Source organism: Podarcis pityusensis, assembly GCF_964106645.2.
Source record: "Podarcis pityusensis genome assembly, chromosome: 8".
Taxonomy (NCBI): domain Eukaryota; kingdom Metazoa; phylum Chordata; class Lepidosauria; order Squamata; family Lacertidae; genus Podarcis; species Podarcis pityusensis.
The window spans coordinates 45,491,457-45,511,824 of NC_138033.1; the positions used below are offsets into that span (position 1 = coordinate 45,491,457).

A 20,368-nucleotide genomic window follows, 5' to 3' on the forward strand; every position below is an offset into this window, starting at 1 on the left:
TTGCAATCCCTCCTTAGTTATGTTTCCCATCCAACTCACCCAAAAGCAAGGCACAGATGAATAAAAGGTTATGGACTAATTCAGACAAATATATGAGAGAACATCTTCTTCCACCACTGACTGACCTGTGCAATACATTAAGCAGAAGAGGTCTTGTGTATTGCCCTGGTCATAACAGAGACTAGAAGCATAGGAGCCAACTCCTACGGGCTGAGGTCCCTTCAGCTGCCCCATAAAATATTTGAGGAGGCTGCCCCCCAAAGGTTTATGGGCATTGCCATTCAAATGGTGTCCATGCACCACATCTTGTGATTGATTATGTGGCATGGGGCACCCCTGACTAGGAGGATGATAGCATGAGATAGTAAATTCTTGGTGTTTGACCCACAACTGCTCACATCCTTCCAAGTGATTTTCAGTCTGCCCCCACTGAAGCAATATTTATGAAAAGGCTAAAGACATTTTTATTTGGCCAGGCAATTGATCCACAAAGCATTTTTTTTCCGGGGGGGGGGGGGCACAGATACAATGGCCGCTGCCTATCCTATTTGATTTGATTTTGTGGTTTTAGTGTTGTTTTACTGACATATTGTGGTTTTATTATTCTTGGTGTTCATTGTCCTGTGCTCCAGACTGGAGGAAGTTTGGGACAGAAAATATTCAATAAATCTATAAATCTCTAGTTAAGGTTGTTTGTGTTCCACAGTACTTCTTCCAGAAAAAGTTCTATACTTGCCTTTAAATTTTGTCTGGGGTAGGTGACAGAAAATTCTACAATAGGTAGCATGTTGTTCGTAAACCTCCATTCATCTCACAACAGCACTCTTAAACTATTCTAACTGAAACTTTTCTCACATTGTAAATGACATAAACACATTATTGTGAGTTATAAAAGAGCCTGCATGGAGGAACGTTCCAAGATAGGTAAAGATTCTAAAGGGGATGATAAATTGATGGAGAAATGCACAGCACAGTGGAAATTGCTCTTCAGCAATTTGGACCAGAAGGCTAGAAAGATTTTACTCCAAGCAGAGACTTTTATAGTAGTATTAAAGCATGCCCAGCTGTCATTGGATAGCCCTGCTCCTTGTGGCCTCAAAGACAGAGATAACATAGCCTGCCAATTGTGTTAGGTGAGTTTTTCATCCTGAGGGCCACATTCATCATGGGCAAGCTCCCAGGGGCTGCATGTGGGTGGAGCCAGAGGAAAAACTGGGAGGAACAACAGACTTGACTCTTTGTAGAGTAGGTCACATGAAAGCCAGACCTTTCTACAGGCACATCACTTCAGCTGCAAGAGGTATTTCATAGTTTAAGGACATGTTCCAGCCAGGGAAAAGCAATAAAAGAGGGCTGTAGAGGGACGTAGTGTGGGGAGAATCCCAAGAGCCACACAGAGAGGTCTGGAGGGCCATATTTATCACAAATACCTCAGCCTGAGGTTCCTCTTCAGCCGTCCAAAGAGTGGTTTCCAGTCCTAGCAATGATTTCATTAAAACTTTGGCTAGGACTCTAAAGATTACGCATATTCCATGCTACTAGGTTCCAACATGGGAAGCAGGGGTGTAATACTGGCAACTTTCAAGATGTGTGTTGTTTTGTGTGATTGTGGGCATTTTCCTCCTAGGCATAGATAGTATCAAAACAAGGTTTACTTTCTTCTTCTGTAGTATATACATTTTGAATACTTTTTGGACATACTCTTCCTCTAAAGTACACATTTTTGTGCATTTTTCAATGCTTCCCCCCTAACATGAACACATTTTTGTGTCCATATTTAATTGAAACTGCAAGTTCCTGCATTTTCCCTGATACAAGACAATCCTTTATGCATGTAAGGGAGGGAGATATACAAGCCAGGAGGAATGAAAGGCTCGATGAGGGTGGGAACTGAACTGGCCCATGATCACAACTTAAGCCATTACAATCAGAAACAGAAGCACTAATCAATTGAGAAGCAGTTTTTGAAAACTCACAAAAGAGAAATAATCAAAAACATTAAAAATGCAATCACTTCCAACTGGCTGTGCCTTTGTTTGCCTTTGCTTCTCTCGTTGACCAGGTAGACTGTGCTGAGAGAAAGCAGGCAAGTCAACAGACAACAAGGAAGACCCACTCACTGATATCATCTTGCCCAAGTGTTCCCCAAAACCTGAATCTGGCACCAAATTAGACCCCTCCTCTGCTGTCTACCCACTTTTAACTGGCATATAACTCCAGCAGCATAAAAGCAATTTACTTTCCAGACACTGTGCTTGGCCATCTCATTGATTAGAGCTTCCTAATTATTTTCAAGTGATGTTTAATGGAAGAAAATACTTTCAGGATTAGATTTGTCTCATTAGCAACATGTAGCATTTCAATTAAGCCCATTCACTGTATCACCAACCATACATTTTTCTCAACTGCTGCTTCTCACTTCAGCCCTCCATTCCATTTTGACCAGCTTCTCATTGCTGTGCTTCTGTGCATTTTAATTGAAGGATTTCTTAAAGCTGGATGGTTTGACACATGTACTTTATGACATTTTATAAAATAAAAATAAAAAATAGAGGGGAGAGAGAAAGAGATAAATGCTATTGGAAGCAGAGTGGAAAGAAAAGTCATCTGGAGGTGAGAATAGAAAAAACTGCAGGGGTACGAATGATGCACGGAGCTCTCTAAGGAAAGAAAATTTGTTCATGGTGCACTTCGCAGTGTGAATCATGCTGTTTTTCAGATAAGCTGCAAAATAAAGTTTAGCAGGGCATGTTGTTTTACAAGTTGATGATGATCTTTAGGGCCGTGTGAACTTTCAGAGCAAACAATCTTCTGGCTTTGATTTGAAAACCTTTCCTTTTATTTTGCTTCACTGTTGCATAAGATGTACTCCTACCTCTCATTTGGGGATTTATTTATTATTGTAACATACTCAAGGTCCTGCTTCTTTTCTGAACCCCCACTTTTCGCCCACAGACATTTTCCACACATAATCTTCCATGCCAGCCCTCTCGTAGGCACATCCATCCACATGTTTTGCATCCTTCCACATAGAATGCCTGGAAGAAAATGAAAAGGAATACTTAAATAATTCCCAGGATGATGTGTTCAATATTGCAAGAAAATTAGATGTTTCCTCATTGTAACTTATTTACATTCAAATTTTATTTTTGCCTCTCTAGGTTCAAATGTCAATACAATATATTGAAACCAATTATTATTTTTAATATTATTTGTTATATTTGCCTATTGCTTTTTACAAAAATCTCAAAGCAACTTCCAGATCATTAACATAGAAAATCCACAACACAGAATAAAACACAATAATAAGGGTATTTATCCACCAAGAATAAAAAGGGAATATTCTACCCCACTAAAAATAAGCAACCAAAACACACATTGTGGTTGCTAATTCCATTTTTAACATTGGATGTGTTAGGTCATTACCTTTCCTTCTGAAATGGTGGGTGTGTAGAGAGTACAAAAGAGAAAAACAACAGCTGCCAAGATTACAGCTAAAGTATGTAGGAACATAGCAGTCATAGCTGTCAACGTTTCCCATTTTTAAAGGGAAATTCCCTTATTCCGAATAGGATTCCTCGCAAGAAAAGGGAAAAGTTGACAGCTATGATAGCAGTGATGGCTGATCCATTAGGGCAAGTGGGGTGCTTCCCCACCAACATCAGTCTTCCCTCAGCCAACCGCCAGCCCATGCCTTGTTACTTACATCCAGTCCAGGTGGTGACACCGGCTTTCAGATCCCTCCTCCTTAAGTCTCAAAGTTGTAATTAGGCAGGTGTATGGAGAGAAAGAAACAGAATTGTTTGGTTCTGCCTATCAATCACTCTGGATTCACTTCCTGTTGACTTCATTATCTTCTGTCTTACCAGCCTCAGTGGACACCAGCCACCTGTGGAACATAGGAATCTGTCTTATACCAAGTTAGCCAATTGGTCCCTATAGCTCAGTGTTGTCTAGATTGACCAGCAGCAGCTTCCCAGGGTTTCAGACTGGGATGTTCCCAGCCCTACCAGGAGATGTCACTGGGAACTGAACCTGGGACCTTCTGTATGCAAAGTAGATGCTTTACCATTGAGCCACACCCTTGCTCTGTAGTAAACTATGCCTATTTGAGAACATAAGTGCAAAAACTATGCATATCAAGTTACTAGAACTACCTCTTTATTTTTAACAGTGCTAAAAAAATTTTTTTTACTAGCATCCAAGTGTCAGTGCAAACAATAAATATTGCAGATGGCTAAATGATTCACATGGGCTCAGCGTTCTCTTGAAGACAGCAGCTCATGCCTACGAAATAATTCCAGTGCTGCCTGTGCGTATTCTAAAGCCAAGGAAAATAGAGTTTAAGCCTCCATTTTGGCTCCTCTCCAGGTTTCCAATATCAAATAACTTGAGTTCAGTTTAATGCTATGCTTTCAGGATTACCTCAGGATATTTGATTTAATGGCAAACTTCTCGGGCACAACTCTCTGTCGTCGTCTTTTTTTTTCCCTTTGGAAAGGAGAAAGTTAGGAGGACCTATTTTATTTTTAATTAATTTTATGGGGTATCATGTTCAAGGTCTTGCACCTTGGTAGCTTTCCATGTATTCATAAGTGTTGTGCTTTAAATGGTCTCCGTAGTGAATCGTTTACTGACTTTCCCTCCATTGTCTTCTCTTTCTGTTAATTCTTTGGCACAACCTTGAAGGTTACAAACTTCCTTTTTGTGTGCATCTGTGTCTTTTGTCAAAGTCTACTAATGCGATGGAACATGACGCATCAGTGCATTCATTAAAGCCACAGAGCAAACTCAAGGTTTCTTTCCCTTCCTGTTATGGTTAACAAGGTGCTCTACATTGCATTTTAATCTTGCTCATCTCTTGCCCTGCCCCTTGGCCATTGTGATTAGTGCAGAAAACACAATCCAGAATCGATCATTTGCAGTTTGCTTTATAGTGCTGGTGTCCCAGGGTCACATTCCCTTCTGTACAACCACCTGAGGGCCACATATGCCAGCAGTGTGTTCATCCAGCGGTAACAGTGGCTGGAGCAACCAATGTATGTTTTGCCATTGCACAGTAGGGTAGGTTCTAGACACACTCACACACCCCTCTCTGTGCTCTGTCTAGGCAAGCAAGAGGCATTATCATAGTTCAATGGCACATCCCAGCCAAACAAAAGCAGCAAAGAAGTGTGTGAATCAGGGCCAATGCGGGGTGTGGCTGGTGAGAGGGTGTGCAAGGAGAGTCCCAAGGTCCAGAAAGAGAAGCTTGGGGGTTGCATTTGGCCCTCAGGCATGAGGTTCTCCACCCTTACTTTTGTAAATCAATTAATAAAGGAAGCTGCCTTGTGCTGGGTGAGACCATTGGTAATTCTAGCACCCTATTGCCTACAGTGCCTCTCTCCAGGGTTTGCAACTGGAGTCTTGCCCTGTGCCCAAGGTTCCTTTCGGACCTAATACACTCAGGTTTTATTGTCAACAACTGAGCTGAGGTCCCTCCCTACACAACCAGCAGCCCTTTCTTGAGTTCCGCTGGACAACCCACCCACCTTATCATTACTTCTATCATTCACCCCCTACTCTTCTTCTTGCTGCTCCTCTTTTCTCCTTCACTCTGAGGAAAGGGTGTGATCTATTATGGGTTTGGTCACCAAGAGAATCCCAAGTGCCATCCTCACTTCCCTGTGGTGGCAGCAAGTTACTTTAAAAAAAAAAAAAAAAAACCGTGACAGGGGCAGGGAATAAAAGAAGCAGTGGTAGAAGAGGAGGATGAAGAGGGAAAGCAGAAGTATCAGGGAGGAGGAGACAGTCGTGGAGAGCAGGGGGAGGTGGCATAGTCTACTCAACTTAGGTGGCACCATGTACAGCACCAGCTCTACTTTCTCCTATATGCACTAGATGGCTGCCATGTGTTTTAATCAACCAATTAATATGTTACAAATTGGAAAGGTTTACATCAAAGTTTACAGGGATGGGAACCTGTGAGTCTTCAGATGTTGCTGAATTACAACTCCCACCATTCCTGATCATTGGCCATGCTGGCTGGGACTGATGGGAATTGGAGTCTAGCTGCTTCTGAGGGGGCCAAAGGTTCCTCATTCCTGGCTTTACACAATTTGCAATTCCCAGAGTGGGAATTGTAGCTTTGTTAGGACAATAGGGGTCTCCCAACAACTTTCAGCACCTTTAACTACAATTCCCAGGCTTCTTTGGGAGGAAGCCATGCCTGTACAATCATACTGCTTTAAATGCATAGCGCAGATGGTGCCTAAGTTTATATAGTTGCCTTTTTTATTGCATTCCTCCATGTGCACCTGGTATGTATTTGCCAGATTGGAAGTCAATCACATATGGAAATAAATACCCTCTTCTGTTCATAACTTTTCAGGAGAGAGGTTTTGGGCTTCCAATACGCATAGAAAGCAGAGCACCAGCTGTGTGTGTGTGTGTGTGTGTGTGTGTGTGTGCCTAGCCTGCTTTTCCTTCTTGTTCTCCTTTTGATAGGGTGCTGCAAAATTTATAAGCCGTATATGAGGCTATGTTAAGGGTTTCCTCTGTAGTTTATGATTCTATTACAATTGAGACTTCACATACGCCATAATCCTCTATTTGATAGACTTGGCCAGCTGTACACCTTAATCAAAGAGGCATATATGACATTCAGGAGTGTGCTTAGAATGTGAGTGCAGTGGTTGGGGACAGAGACAAAGAAAAAAAAGCTGGAGATTTGAAGACTGCATCAGCAATAAAATACTGAAACAATAGGACTCTGGTGATGTTCTGTCAGGGTTAAAATGATATGTGAAAGAAGCACCTGGCTTGACAGTAGTACATGTGAAAAGGATCTAGGAGTCTTAGTAGACCACAAACTTAACATGAGTCAACAGCATAATGCAGCAGGAAGAAAACGGTAATGCTATTCTTGGTTGTATCAACAGAAGTATAGTGTACAGGTCAGGGGAAGTAATACCACCACTCTAGAGTGCCTTGGTCAGACCACACTTGGAGCAATGTGTCCAGTTCTGAGCATTACAGTTTAAGAAGGATATTGACACACTGGAACATGTGCAGAGGAGGGCAAACCAAGATGATCAAGGGTTTGGAAACCATGCTTTATGAGCAACAGTCGAGGGAGTTGGATATGTTTAGCCTGGAGTAGAGAAGACTGAGAGGTGATATGCTAGCCCCCTTCAAAGATCTGAAGGGCTATCATATGGAAGATGGATCAAGCTTGTTTTTTTCCTGCTCCAAGAGTGTAGGACCTGAACCAATGAATTCAAATGACAAGAAAGGAGATTCTGACTAAACATTAGGAAGAACTTTTAGATGGTAAGATCTGCTCTATGGTGGAATAAGCTGTCTCGGAAGGTAGTAGAGACTTCTTCACTGGTGGCTTTTAAATGGAGGTTGGATTGCCATCTGTCAGTGATTCATTAGCAAGGGGGTGGAGTATGATAGCTGTATATACAATAGACTCATAGAAATGTAGAGTTGGATGGAATCCTGAAGGTCATCTAGGCAAAGCATGTCTTTCTAACTGCTCACAGATCAACCATTTAATTATCTGTTCTGGGACATTTCCTGGCATTGACGTCAAGCTGACTGGTCAGTTGTTACCTGGGTCTTCTGTCCCCACCACCACCTTTTTGAAAATGGGCACAACATTTGCCCACCTCCAGACTGCAGGGACCTCGCTTGTTCTTCTAAAATTATCGCAACAACTCTGTGAGGCAGGTTAGACTGAGAGACAGAGTAGCCCAAAGTCACCCAGTTAGCTTCATGGCTGAGGGGGGATTTGAACCCTGGTGTCCCAGATCCTAGTCTGACCCTCACACCTAGGAGTTGGGAACTGTTGGTCCACCATACGTTGTTGAACTATGTCTCCCATCAGCCCCAGCATGCATGGCCATTGGCCAATGGGCATGGGGTGTTGGGAGTTGTAGCTCAGGAACACCTGTAGGGTCAAAGGTTCCCTACATCTTCTCTAACCACTACACACACTGGCTATTGACCGGAATACATAAGATTGAACATGCAGAAATTGGGTGGCTGTGACTCCCATGTTACAAAGAACAGTGTTTTATTTGATGGGGTCTCAGAGGACAAAGATCTATTTGACAGAGCCCTCTATTTGAAGTATTGTCTGCTCCAAGTCCAATTTAAAGATAAGCAACTCTCAGAAAGGAGAGCAGTTGCTTTGAATTTTCCCACCAACAGCTAGCAACTGGACAGCAAACTTAGCAGGCACAAAGGTCAGGGGGCCACAGTCTTCTCCAGTATGACAAGATGTTTTATATTTCTAACAAAATTGTAGCCACAATTTCTAAGCTTACATCTGTATATGAGAATATGCAAATTTTAGGCAAATTATTGCCCTCTCTCTTGACGATGTGTAAATGGCCACCTTGTATGACAAAGGGGCCCTGCTCTCCCTTTAAGGTACTCAGATTCTCATGCAATTTAGGGCATGAGTTCGTTGGTTGATTTGGCACCTCACTGCTGCAACTGGCACCTACATTTATGCTTTGGAAGACCGCCGAGTCGATACTTTAGCCAGGAACTGAAACATGTGTGGGTCAGTGGCTCTCTGCCTAATGCAGCCTCACTTTATTGGTGCACTGTAAAAATGACTGGGGTCAGTCTGTTATAAAAAAAAAGCCCAAATTGATACCAAGTTTATTTTCTCCTGGAAACTGCTATAAAACACATAAAACAATGTGAAATAAATCTATCCTTTCCTGCAAAGCAGTATGTTGCTTTTTGAACGCCAGCTTTATGTAGCAACATGACATCTACTCATCAACAATATTTTAGGAGCTCGTTGAAATAATGAAATAGCTTCCATTAGATCCATTAAATTTTTTATAAATTATACCTGCAGTTTAGTCCATTAAAGTGAGAAGTGATGAGTTGCTCTTAGAATATCAGTTAGACCTTCCCAGAGAACATTTAATTATTCCATTCAAGAGTTTGTTTATTTTATTTTTATTTTTATTATTTTGCATAGCTCTGTATACTTCTACTTAGTTCTTTAATCTGAATGAGTGTGACTCTTTCTTATAAACCAAGGGTGAGCAACCTTTAATCTGTTGAAGGCCACATTAAGGGAAAACCTGTCACGGGCCCCATGACAACAGTCATGACATGATAACAGGAGACAGAATTTAAGATGACAAATGTGTTCTGGATTAGGAGTAGGATTGCAGAGGCAACCCTTCATGGGCTACACAGTCAGAGACGGTGAGACTCAGTTTGCCCAAACTGTGGTTTAGCATGACTATGTGAGTTCCCAGAGAGGATGCTGAGTTCCTCCCACAGTCCTTCAGCTGCTGCACCAACCAGGGTTATGTCATGGTTCGGCTCAACCCATCATCTCCTCCAGACAAACCATATGCTGTAAGCTAAGAACAAACTTTCAGATTTTTGGACCCATCGCCACCAGCCAGCATGGCCAATGATCAGGTATGATAGGGGTTATAGTCCAAAACACCAGGTTAGGAAAGTTTGGCCTATGGTGATCCATTCCAACCTTCTCCTTTCAGGGACTGGCTGGGTGAGGAAGAGTGGTGTGTGCCGCCTGCCCAAGCACCCTCCAGGCACGACTCAGAGGAAGAAGACTTAGACCCAGGAGAGTGGTAGTAGGATCCTGGAGACCAGTAGGAGGAGGGAACAAGCTGGGAAGTGGTAGAAGCAGGAAGCATGAGTGAGCATGGGGAGTCAGAAGAAGAAAGCCATTCAAGGACAGTGGGGTTGCTGAGGGTCTCATTGTGAGCACAGACTCTGAAAGAGAGGACAGAGAGGAGCCAGGGACTGTTTCAGTTTCACAGGAATGGGCTGGTCACTCTACAGCAGCCTTTCTCAACCTGTGGGTCCCCAGATGTTGTTGGACTACAACTCCCTTCATCCCTGAGCTCTGGCCTTGCTAGCTAGGGGTGATGGGAGTTGTAGTCCAACAACATCTGGGGACCCACAGGTTGAGAAAGGCTGCTCTAGAGCGAGCTCTCCTCCCCTCACACTGAGAACACGAAGAGCATTGCACATTGCTGAGCAATGGACCAGACAGGCCCAGAGGGGGGGTCCCTCCTTCTCACTGTAGCTTACACCTGCCTGCGAGGTTTAGTCTATTTGGACTCTGTTGTGTTCTGACTTTTTTAAATGAAAAAGTTGGTTGTACTTTGAGTCTCAATCTTCCCCCTGACCTGTGCCTTCCTCACAGCCCTAACATCTCCCCTCTTACCAACCCAGGAAAATGCTGAAGAAATGGACCAGGAGTACATCCATCCACTTTAGCTAGCCTTAAATTTCCATTTCCACAAGTTTGTTTCAATACATCCAAGTGAACAAATAGGGTAATTATAATCTATTAAGAAATGTGCTTGCAAAACATTATTGGCTAATTCATTTTTCTTTTCTTTTTTTTATAGGCAATCAAGTGAGAAACTAGAAATAATTTAATATATTATTGTAAGGTTAGTCGCACTCCCATAAACAGTTGTACAGAAGACTGCAAAATCAATTGCAGAAATAAACGCATTTGCAATTAAAGTTTAGAAGAGTATGTAAAACAAGCTCTTTTACTCCTCACAACTCTTTAAATCAAACTGACTCACGCTATGGGTAAGGAGAGAAACCTTCATTTGTCCTCAATCATGGGTTTGGCCTCAGATATGTTATTCCCCAGCCCACCCCCCTGCCTAGGTAGAGTCTGGGGAAAGTCTGAGGGAAATGCTATTTTTGCATGTTTCAATCATCCTTTAGAATATGGTAGTTAATGAAGTACCCTCCACATGTTGCTGAACTCCCATAAAGTCCAGCCAGGGTTGGGTGAATTTCTCAATTTCAGTTTGTCTGAGTTCCACATTTTTCCAATATTCAGTTACCTATCTTTTCACACCAGTTAGCTTTAACAAACAAACAAACAAACAAACCAGTCCTCTTGACAATTTAGCAGCATTTTATGTGAATTTCTTCTGTCAACATTTTTATATGCAATTCCCAGTAACATACACATTTTTGCAAAGTACTTTCCTACAATATAATGCATTTTATTATGTTATTTTCACCAATATGTGCATTTTATACCCTAGTATATACTTTTTTCTTTTTAAGCACTGCTTGGCTGGCCAACTGAATTGCAAAATTTGGCAAAGTGCAAATTTTGAAGGATGTCTGTGCATTGTTTCAGGAAGTGAAAATTAGATATGTTAACCTTTACAAGTGAAGTAAATTGAATCCACCACCCACATTCCTAAGCCCAGACAGCATGGTCAATCATCAGAGCTGATGGGAGTTGTAGTCCACATCATCTGCAGCAGCTCTAACTGCTTTAGAAAATCTGATGACCCTTGGGGTCCCTTGCAACTCTACACTTCTGTGATTCTTGGTCTTCATGACTGATATCTTTTTTTAAAATTCTCACCTTAGTTAACTTAAACACAGCAGAGTTGTTGTGGAATAGAGGAGTACTCAAGCCGCAATGCCAAGGGCTACTGTTGCTGATTCATGAGCTCTGGGACTGGGATCAAGCTTGAGAAGATACACAGGGGAACCAATTGAACTGCTGTTTTTCCTTAGCAGCTTGTTGGACCAGGCCAACCCTTCCTCCAATTCCCTTTCATTTCCCCCCAATAAGTTTCCAGGAAAGAGGAGGTGGTACTTATCAATGAGAATGCCTGGAAGAGAAAGTTGCCACTGTAATTTTTAAAAAGTGTCAATCACGTCAAGCTTCTATTCTCCCCAGGATAAACACAGATCTATCCGAATAATGGTGGGTTTGGTATTTTGTCTGCTGTGTTTACAGAGTACATGTGTCATTCTTAGCTTATCAGATAAAGGTTACTGCTAGGAACAAGGTTAGCTGTCCAGAGACAGAGGGAAACGCTATCCTGAAAATAGAACAAATGAAAAATTAGAATTCATAATAAGTCTCATTATTGTGACAATGATTTTTTTTTATTCGTACATCTTTTTAGGTTGATACTTTTCATAGCATAGAACCACTTCCGACTGAAAAAGAAAACTCTGATTACAAGAAAGTACAAGTCTTGAACCAAAGCTCAAAATTACTCAGATTAAAATGTTCCTCAAACAAGCCTATTTCAAAACTCCTATGGGGTCAAAAATCTCTATTTGCTGCATTATTTTACTGTCTATTGCAATCCTTTGACACACACACACACACACAATTTTAAAAGCCTTTAAAAGCTTTTATTTCTTCCCCCTTTAAATCAGAGCCATGTAGTCTTTTAGACACTATTCTGTGCAAAAAATATCTACCAGTTTTTTCAAGTTCTACAGACAGAAGTCAAGGCCAAAGTCAATACAACCTATTTATTCATTATGAATCTATTTGTTGTATTTCTCTAAGGAGTTCAAGGCGGCTTACATGTGTTTACCCCTCATCGTTTGACCCCACAACAACGCTTTGAGGTAGGGTAGGTTGAGTCACTAACTGGCCCCAGGTAATTCAATGAGCTTCATGGCTGAGGATTTGAACCCAGGTCTCCCAAGTCCTAGTCCGACACACTAACCACTATGCCACACTGGCTTTCTACACTTAGGGAGACTCACAGGAGTGTTATTCATATGACAAGTTGAACTGCTGATTAAAAAATACTTGCAACTTAAGGGATATAGGTGGCACTGAGGAAAAGATGCTGCAGTACAGAGTGCTTTGTTTCCATGTGTCTGCCAGCCAGCCAACCAGCCAGCCATGCCTTATTTCAGGATACTCCATTCCATTCCTCCCTAGTTTACCACCACCACTCCAAAACCGTTCTTTGCCAAATGTGCATGTTCAGTTCTCACTGGGCTCAGTTTTGGTCCACCCCTTCCCCACCAGCAAAGAATGTTTGTACTTTGTCAAATCCCCCAAGTCTGTGATTATCTTTCATTTGTGTGTAGATGATATCATTTTGGCAACATAACTATCCACGTTTCGTTAACGTGTCTGCTATTAGCATATGAGTTTTACACAGGAACAGTGCAAATGTGCATGCAGACATACAAAGTTTACAGAGTCCTTGATGAGCCATCTTGCCTGGCTGATAGTGGGCAGGACTGCCTTTCAGCAACTCTATGATGTAGGCCATTATTACTATCCTATACTACAGGTGGAAGTCAGAAGCTGAGAAATAGTGCCTTGCCAAAGGCAACTTAGCAAGTTCTTGTCAGAGGTAAGAGAAATGAACCCAGAGCACATTTCAGCTCATAGGAGACGATTCTTTGTGTACAGCTGCTGTAGAATTCTACAGCAGTTAAAATAGTACAAAAAAAAGGTATAATGGAAATCTCTCTGCTAATATACTAACATTAGGAGTTTAGGATGCAATGTAATTTTAAAGATAAAATTTAAAGTACTGGATTTATGGTTTATATGACTTAGTACTTCTGGTTTTTGTGTCGTCAACAGCCAATCTATATTATGCTCAGTTGCATAATACAAATATCCTTGGGACTATACCATTCCAGGTTGTGGGACTGCATAATTAAATGTTCTTCCACATGAAAACGACACAGAGCACACAGAGCTAGCCTGACTGGGAGAAGGCTCTTGGCTCCTTTTCCTCCATGACCTGCTGTAGTTTCTACATTCAGAAACGCCCCCCCCCCCAATTTGGTTCAAAATTCAGTGCCCCATCATCAGTTTGAAACTATAGAGCCTTATGAACTCTCTACCGCATTATTTATCTGGACACAAAGATTGACTTTGTATACACCATCCATGAGCACAACCTCATAAGCAACAATGACACCCCAATGTGATGAGAGCACAGGAGATATAGATTGTAGGCTATATATAGAATGCAAATACATTTAAGCACTCTTGCCATTTTGCTTTGCCCTTACTGTGCAAAGACAAGAAAAGGCACTGCTTGCACCACCCCTTTCCTATAGCCCCTGTGCTAACAAATAACTGTGAGGGTTGGCTAATGCAAACTACTGCAGCGATGCAGCCTTAGAAACCATGGGTGCCATCCAGTGATAATGCCCCATCTATATGGTTCAGTAAGGCCAGTCCCTGGGATTTATGCAAACCCTTTTTAAATGAAAGTAGGAGTAGTTGTTGGCTTGTGTTTCATGTTATGTTAGTTTTAAGGCATATCACAGCAGCAGCAACCCACTCATATATGCAGCTCCACAACCTCCAACCAGTAGTGAAATCACAGGATGACTTTGGAGCCACAGCTTAGACTCTAATCCTAGCCATGTCTGTGGATAAATAGATCTTAATTCTATGGGGCTTATCCCCACTGGCTGAGGAAGAGGGGGTGGGGGCAGTGCACCGCCACCGGCAGCGCAATCCTGTGGGGTTCCATCGCAGCTGCCCCCCCCATGCTGGGCACCCTGCCCCCAGAACGCATGCCACACCCCTTTGGGCAGTGCGCCCCACCCCCACCTGCTCTCTGCCCCTGGTGCCAGAGCATGAAGCTCCACCACTGCTTACCCCCAGTTTAGTGGGTCAGGACTGCAGCCTCCTCCTTTCTTTTTAAGAAGTCAAAACAATCCTTTACCATCTTTTCAAATCCACCCCTCCCGGAAAGACGATATTGGGGGAGAATTTTCATCATCACATCTGTTGTTCTTTAGTTGTTTAGTCGTGTCCGACTCTTCGTGACCCCATGGACCAGAGCACGCCAGGCACTTCTGTCTTCCACTGCCTCCTGCAGTTTGGTCAGACTCATGTTTGTAGCTTCGAAGACACTATCCAACCATCTCATCCTCTGTCGTCCCCTTCTCCTTGTGCCCTCCATCTTTCCCAACATCAGGGTCTTTTCCAGGGAGTCTTCTCTTCTCATGAGGTGGCCAAAGTATTGGAGCCTCAGCTTCACGATCTGTCCTTCCAGTGAGCACTCAGGGCACTCGCATCTACAAGCGTGGAAAAAAAATCTGCAGTCCGGCACTAACATGAATGGCCTTAATATGAGCTCATTTAAAACATTTGGTACAGCTGGATGGAGGGGGAGGAGACACAGCTCACCAGGCTTCTGTTTTGCTATGTCTGTTGCTGGGACTGCAAAACCAGAAGGTTCATCAAGCACTTGTGTGAGATCTTTATCTCGCCACCCAAGTCTCCTGTTTTAATAACTCTATTGTTTCATTGCACATTTTGCCTATAGATATTCATACATAAATGTTTTCTTATACAATTGTGTATTTTAGCTATAGAAGTTCATATTTTGCTGCTGCTGTGACTTTATACTTCCAAACCATTTAGAGGCCTATTTGGGTAGGAAGCACTATGCGCATTAGTAAATAATAATTATGTATAGTGGTTCATGTGTTGTCTGGTGTTCTGGAATTTATGCAATTCGTTCTTTTCCATTGTTTTTAATGTAGTTCCTAAAACTATTTCTGCAGAGAGGGCTACTGGTGGATGTTCCAGTCGAAGAAGCAATTGGTAAATATTTCAGCACCGGTGTCTTGCTAGTTAAAAGTGCTGCAGAGGCAAATAGCCATCAGAAGTGACATGAAGGCAATGGAATCAATCAGGCTTACTACCCTAGGCAAGCTCAGAGGCAGTGCCAGTGATCTGAGCTGAAACAATGAAGTTTTGTGACTAGAATATTACTGATTTAAACTGCCCAGGGAGCTCTTGTGGGCTTCTGTTGCCAGTAATCCAATATAAGTTTTACTGGCTCATTACTGCCAATTAGATTAGCCTTTTACTTTAAATAAATTATTGAGAGCTGACAGTGAACAATGCAAACTTTTACAAAGTGGAGCATTAATTAGGTGTCTCACTCTTTGTAAACCTCTCATTTTGAAGGGGGCTCAAATAGTCCTATTTTCTCTCATTTCAGAAAAGCATTGCAGTAACAACACAATCACTGTTGTAGAAGAAGAAAACCATTTGATTTAAGTTACTCTTTCAAATTGCCTCTTCTTGCTTAAAATTCTTCTTTGGGAATGTAGGATGGACTAAACTGGCCGGGGGGGGGGGGGATTAAACGGTTATGTCATGTTAGCTTAGGTTCTAAATAGATGCACACATTCTTAAATCAAATGATGTTCTTTTTTAAAATGTCTCTTGGGAAACTGGCATGCCAAATCTATTCTTTACGGAAACTGTATTTTGTAATGTTGGTAGTGCCATCTCTCTCACACTCGCTCCCCCACTAAGGGTCAAACTACTCATTATTCTCTGGGAGTGTCTTTATGGTATAGCATAAAGAAAGTTCTGTGTTCAAAACTTCTCAGTAGCAAGTGATGTGACAGACTTCTGACTTAGACCATTTCTTGTTTTATTGGGGCTTGGGTTATGCAACGGAAGAGGTCAATTGAGTAGGGGAAACTCAGGTCCAGCCAGGTTAGTCCACGTATGTCATGTTAAGTTCTGGCAAGACAAATGGGTTCCCTACTGGCTCAGTCATAGCAGATTCTGATGAGCAGCGATCAGGACCATAGACAGCTCCAAAGCATCCTGTTAGCTGAGCTGTAGAAATATATGTTTATAATATATTGAAAATCAATTTTAAAAATTCTATTTAAAAACAAGCAAAAAAGAAATGTTTGGTGCCTCAGGTAGAGCTTGACCTTCCAGTTACTCCACCTCCCCGGGACTCACTATCATTTTTAAAGGGCCTTTCTCCTGCAATCATATGCTCCTGCATGGCTGTGGAGCAGAAGAAGCTATAGGTAAGTTCTCCCCCAGAATCTGAGGAGCATGGGACAGCTACATCCTCAGACTAGGATGGTGTAAAAGGGGATGGTGAGGGTTCCTTCCAGAGAGGGGGACCCATAATTCTTCCAAATTTGAATTCTATTTGAAGCAATGCTGGGACGTGGATGCACAGGACATGACATTAGAGAGCCACTGGTAGCTGGATAAATAGTCTCATCTACTTTGCATGCAGAAACCCCAAGGTTCAATCCATGGCATCTCCAGGTAGGGCTTGGAGAGAATGCTGGCTCAATTTCTGGATAGCCACTTCCAGTCAATATTGAGCTAGATGGACCAATGATCTGACTCACAATAAGGCAGCTTCCTGCGTCCCTATGTTGCATGATTTATTTATTATTAATTTTTTAAAAAGCAAAGTAATATGTATACTAATCTGGAGACAAAGTTCTTTTGCACTTTTTAAAATACAATTTTATTTCCATGAATTTGCTAAAAGCAAATCCCAAAAACTTGGATAGGGTTTTCTTTTCCCCTTCTCTCTCTCTCTCTCCCTCCACCCCCCCCCCCCGTCTCTGTCTCTCACACACAAAATTTTAAGCTCTCAATTAATACACTTCTAGGCTGCAAATCTTATCATGCTTATCTTAATTAACCTGCAAAAAAAAAACCCTTGCAAAGAGCTTTGTTTTAGATCATCTAACAGTTCAGCTCTTGAATCGCTTATCCAGCACGTCCAAGTTCGTATAAGATTCTTTAGCAAAGAATTCACTGCTTTGTAATACTACAGATAACACTAACTTGTGCATCAGCAAAATGTGGTGATGAATACTTGTTATGCTGCTTTGATTTAAGTGGATATTTTATGCACACATTCATGTTTTAATGTCCTTTCTCCTGGCTGGAATCTTCAGGAGCAGATGAGGTGGGGGTAAGTCACATACAATTTGCAAAAGTCCCCCACATCAATATGATCCACATTTTCAAGCTTAACACAGTGAGGTTTTGTTTTTGTTTTTCATTTTTTAAGCAGAATAAAAAGTTAGAGAAACAACAACTTCCCACCCCTGCAAATAATCCCTTAAGGTATAAAGTCTGCTGACGTTTTACATGCCAGACCACAGCCACTAGAGGATTCCTATAAAAAGTGTTTATATGTTTTCTTTGTCATTCCCATAATTATGAACTCCAGAGCCTGCAAGTCACTCACCAGGGGATGCTATATAGACTGTCTGCCTGCAAGGAGTCATTTTTTTAAAGTTGGGTTTAGGCTGGGAAAAGTTTAATAATGACTCATTAAAGTGGGGTTATAAAACGGAGGTGGTAAGAGAGCAGTAAAGCACAAGTAGGAGGAAAATAATGGGAGTGTGATGAAGAGCTACACTGCAGTGCAGAGTAGATTGGGTACTTTAAGGCTCATTCCAGTTGTTTACTGAGGAAGTTTTTTTATTTTAAAAAAAATCACTGTTAATTGCAGATGGATGCAGAGTGCATAAGTAACAGTGGTTGTGCTGAGGTGTGTATGTTTGTAGATAATTACTTCCAGTATTGCACTGTCACATATAGAAATTATATACTCTTTCCAGCCCAAGGTCTGCACTGATGGTCAACTACCCTTCCAATGGTCATATGCCAGCAGGGGCCAATTTATATGCAGTTACAAAATCTTTCTCTCTCTCTTTCTCTCATGAACATACAGCAAACACAGACATACACACAACCAACATTTCCAGCTCTCTCCATTGGGGTGGCAGTGGTGTGGGCATAATGCGTGTTCTCCTCATGGAGAGCACGTGTTGCAGTGGGGTTTACCAGGCCACCCCTCTGTTGCCAGGCAGGATTCCTATTGGATGGCTGGGTTGCTGGGGTAAATTCTATGTTGCAATTTGGTGGGAGGGATCGGATGTTTTAAATCCTGTGCTCGCAGCCTGAGCGTTCTCTTTCGCGGCGAGCTACGGAACACCCGCCCTAATTTTATGGGTTTGTGTTGACCTTGCTATGCCTGTCATGGGGTCGTCTGCCATTGGGGCAGGGGCCTGGTAGGAATTTTGTTCATCTGGCTGATTGGCTTGGCCATTTGGTTTTTGCCTACTGCATAGCAAATCGTCACAACTTGTAAGGTTGCGGTTAGGCATTGGTTATCAATTGGTTGGAGGAGGGGTTAGGATTGGCTGGCCCTGCCCCTCCATGGTTGCTGTGGAAAGGGAAATTCCGTTAAAGGAATCCAGGGGCTTGCCATCTTTTCATCCGAATCCCTGGAATGGGGCTAGGGCTGGCAAGCCCTGGGGAGCATGCGGGGAGAGGTGAGGGTCTGTGACTCAGCTCCATTTCTCCCCAATATTGTTTTTCCCTTACTGGCTTCTGGTGGTGCCCAGAAGTCAGTTCTGTCCCCAGGTGGGGGGACAGATAGTCTTAACCAATGCCTAAGCAACCACTCACATTTATGTATTTCAATAAAGTTGTGGCCAAAATTATGCGAAAAACCTTAAACAAAAATTATGTGTGTGTTGTGAGTTATTTGAGGGGTGGCTTGGGGCCCTCGACACGCAACTGGAAATGTTGCTTTTTACTTTAAGCAGGTAATTCTTGACTAATTCAGGAAAGAGACATTAGCTGAGGAAACAATTGCATTAAAAAGGTGCATATTTGTATATTTTAATACATTTTCTGAAACAAAAATACCCTGCCAATGCTGTTAATTGTATTTCTTTCTCCTCCTCAGTTTATTTGAATTCTCCCATGAAGCTGCTTCCACGTGCAAAACATTCAACAATAATTTTCCTGTCTTTATGCATCAGTAATAAGGAGCTTGTGGCTCTCCAGATGTTGTGGGACTATAACTCTCATAACCTCTGGCCACAGGGTAAAGTTGCTGGGGCTGCTGGGTACTGAGGTCCAGCAGTTTATGGAGGGCCACAGGCCCCCCACCCCCATTGTACACTGTGCAGAATCTAGTTACCACGGTGAGCTCATTTACCAGTGTTGCTAGCATTACAAAGATTTCCATGGAAACAGATTCTAAAAACCCATTATTATGGCATGCATTTTGGATCAATGGTTACAGAACAGAGAATTATGAGGAAAACACATATTCCTGCTCAGATGTGGTCAATAGACTTCACAGCACTATCTAAAGGAAACACACAAATGCTAGGCAGAAGTAGCATTTTACAGCATTGATTTTACTTAAAGGACAGGAACACATATCCATGACTGCACTGGATGCTCATTTACCATGTGAAAGTCTATGCTTTTGTGTGCATTATGGTGCTCCCACCACCTATGCAAACATATACTTGAAGCACCCATTTCTACTACTCTGAAAAGTAACACATCACCCAAAAGCTCACCATGTTCTGAAATAATATATTCTACACATGTATCTGAAAAGAGAAGATTGGGATGTGAGGCTTATCATGCCAGTGTTGCAAAGTGGTTAGTGTGCCAGACTAAGGCTTGTGAAATCAAGGTTCAAATCCCTATTTAGTCATGAAGTTCACTGACCAATCTTGGACCAATCATTAACTCTCAACCTATCCGACCTCACAGGGTTGTTCTGAGGATAATAGGGAGAGTGGGAAAGCCATATATGCCACCTTTACCCTGGGGAGAGAAGGGTGTGATATAAATGCCATAAATTAAAAAAATCCACTCAGTGAATTAAGCGTGACGGAGTGCATTTTTGAAACCGATCTTACAATACAATCCTGTGCATAGAAGAAAGTTCCATTCAGTACGTTTGGGACATATGCTCAGATCAAGTGC

At 42.2% G+C, this 20,368-nt stretch overlaps 1 long non-coding RNA gene across 2 annotated transcripts in view; it reads right to left on the bottom strand.

Annotated features, from left to right (window-relative positions):
- Window positions 1–1,496: 1,496 nt before the first annotated feature.
- Window positions 1,497–20,368, bottom strand: part of LOC308484006 — a 41,990-nt gene continuing 23,118 nt past the window's right edge. For both annotated transcript variants that reach the window (XR_013989863.1, XR_013989864.1), the window contains 2 exons: window positions 3,707–3,889; window positions 1,497–3,038 (listed from right to left, as the gene is read on the bottom strand). This is a non-coding gene — a long non-coding RNA (uncharacterized lncRNA). The remainder of the gene's footprint in view (window positions 3,039–3,706; window positions 3,890–20,368) is intronic.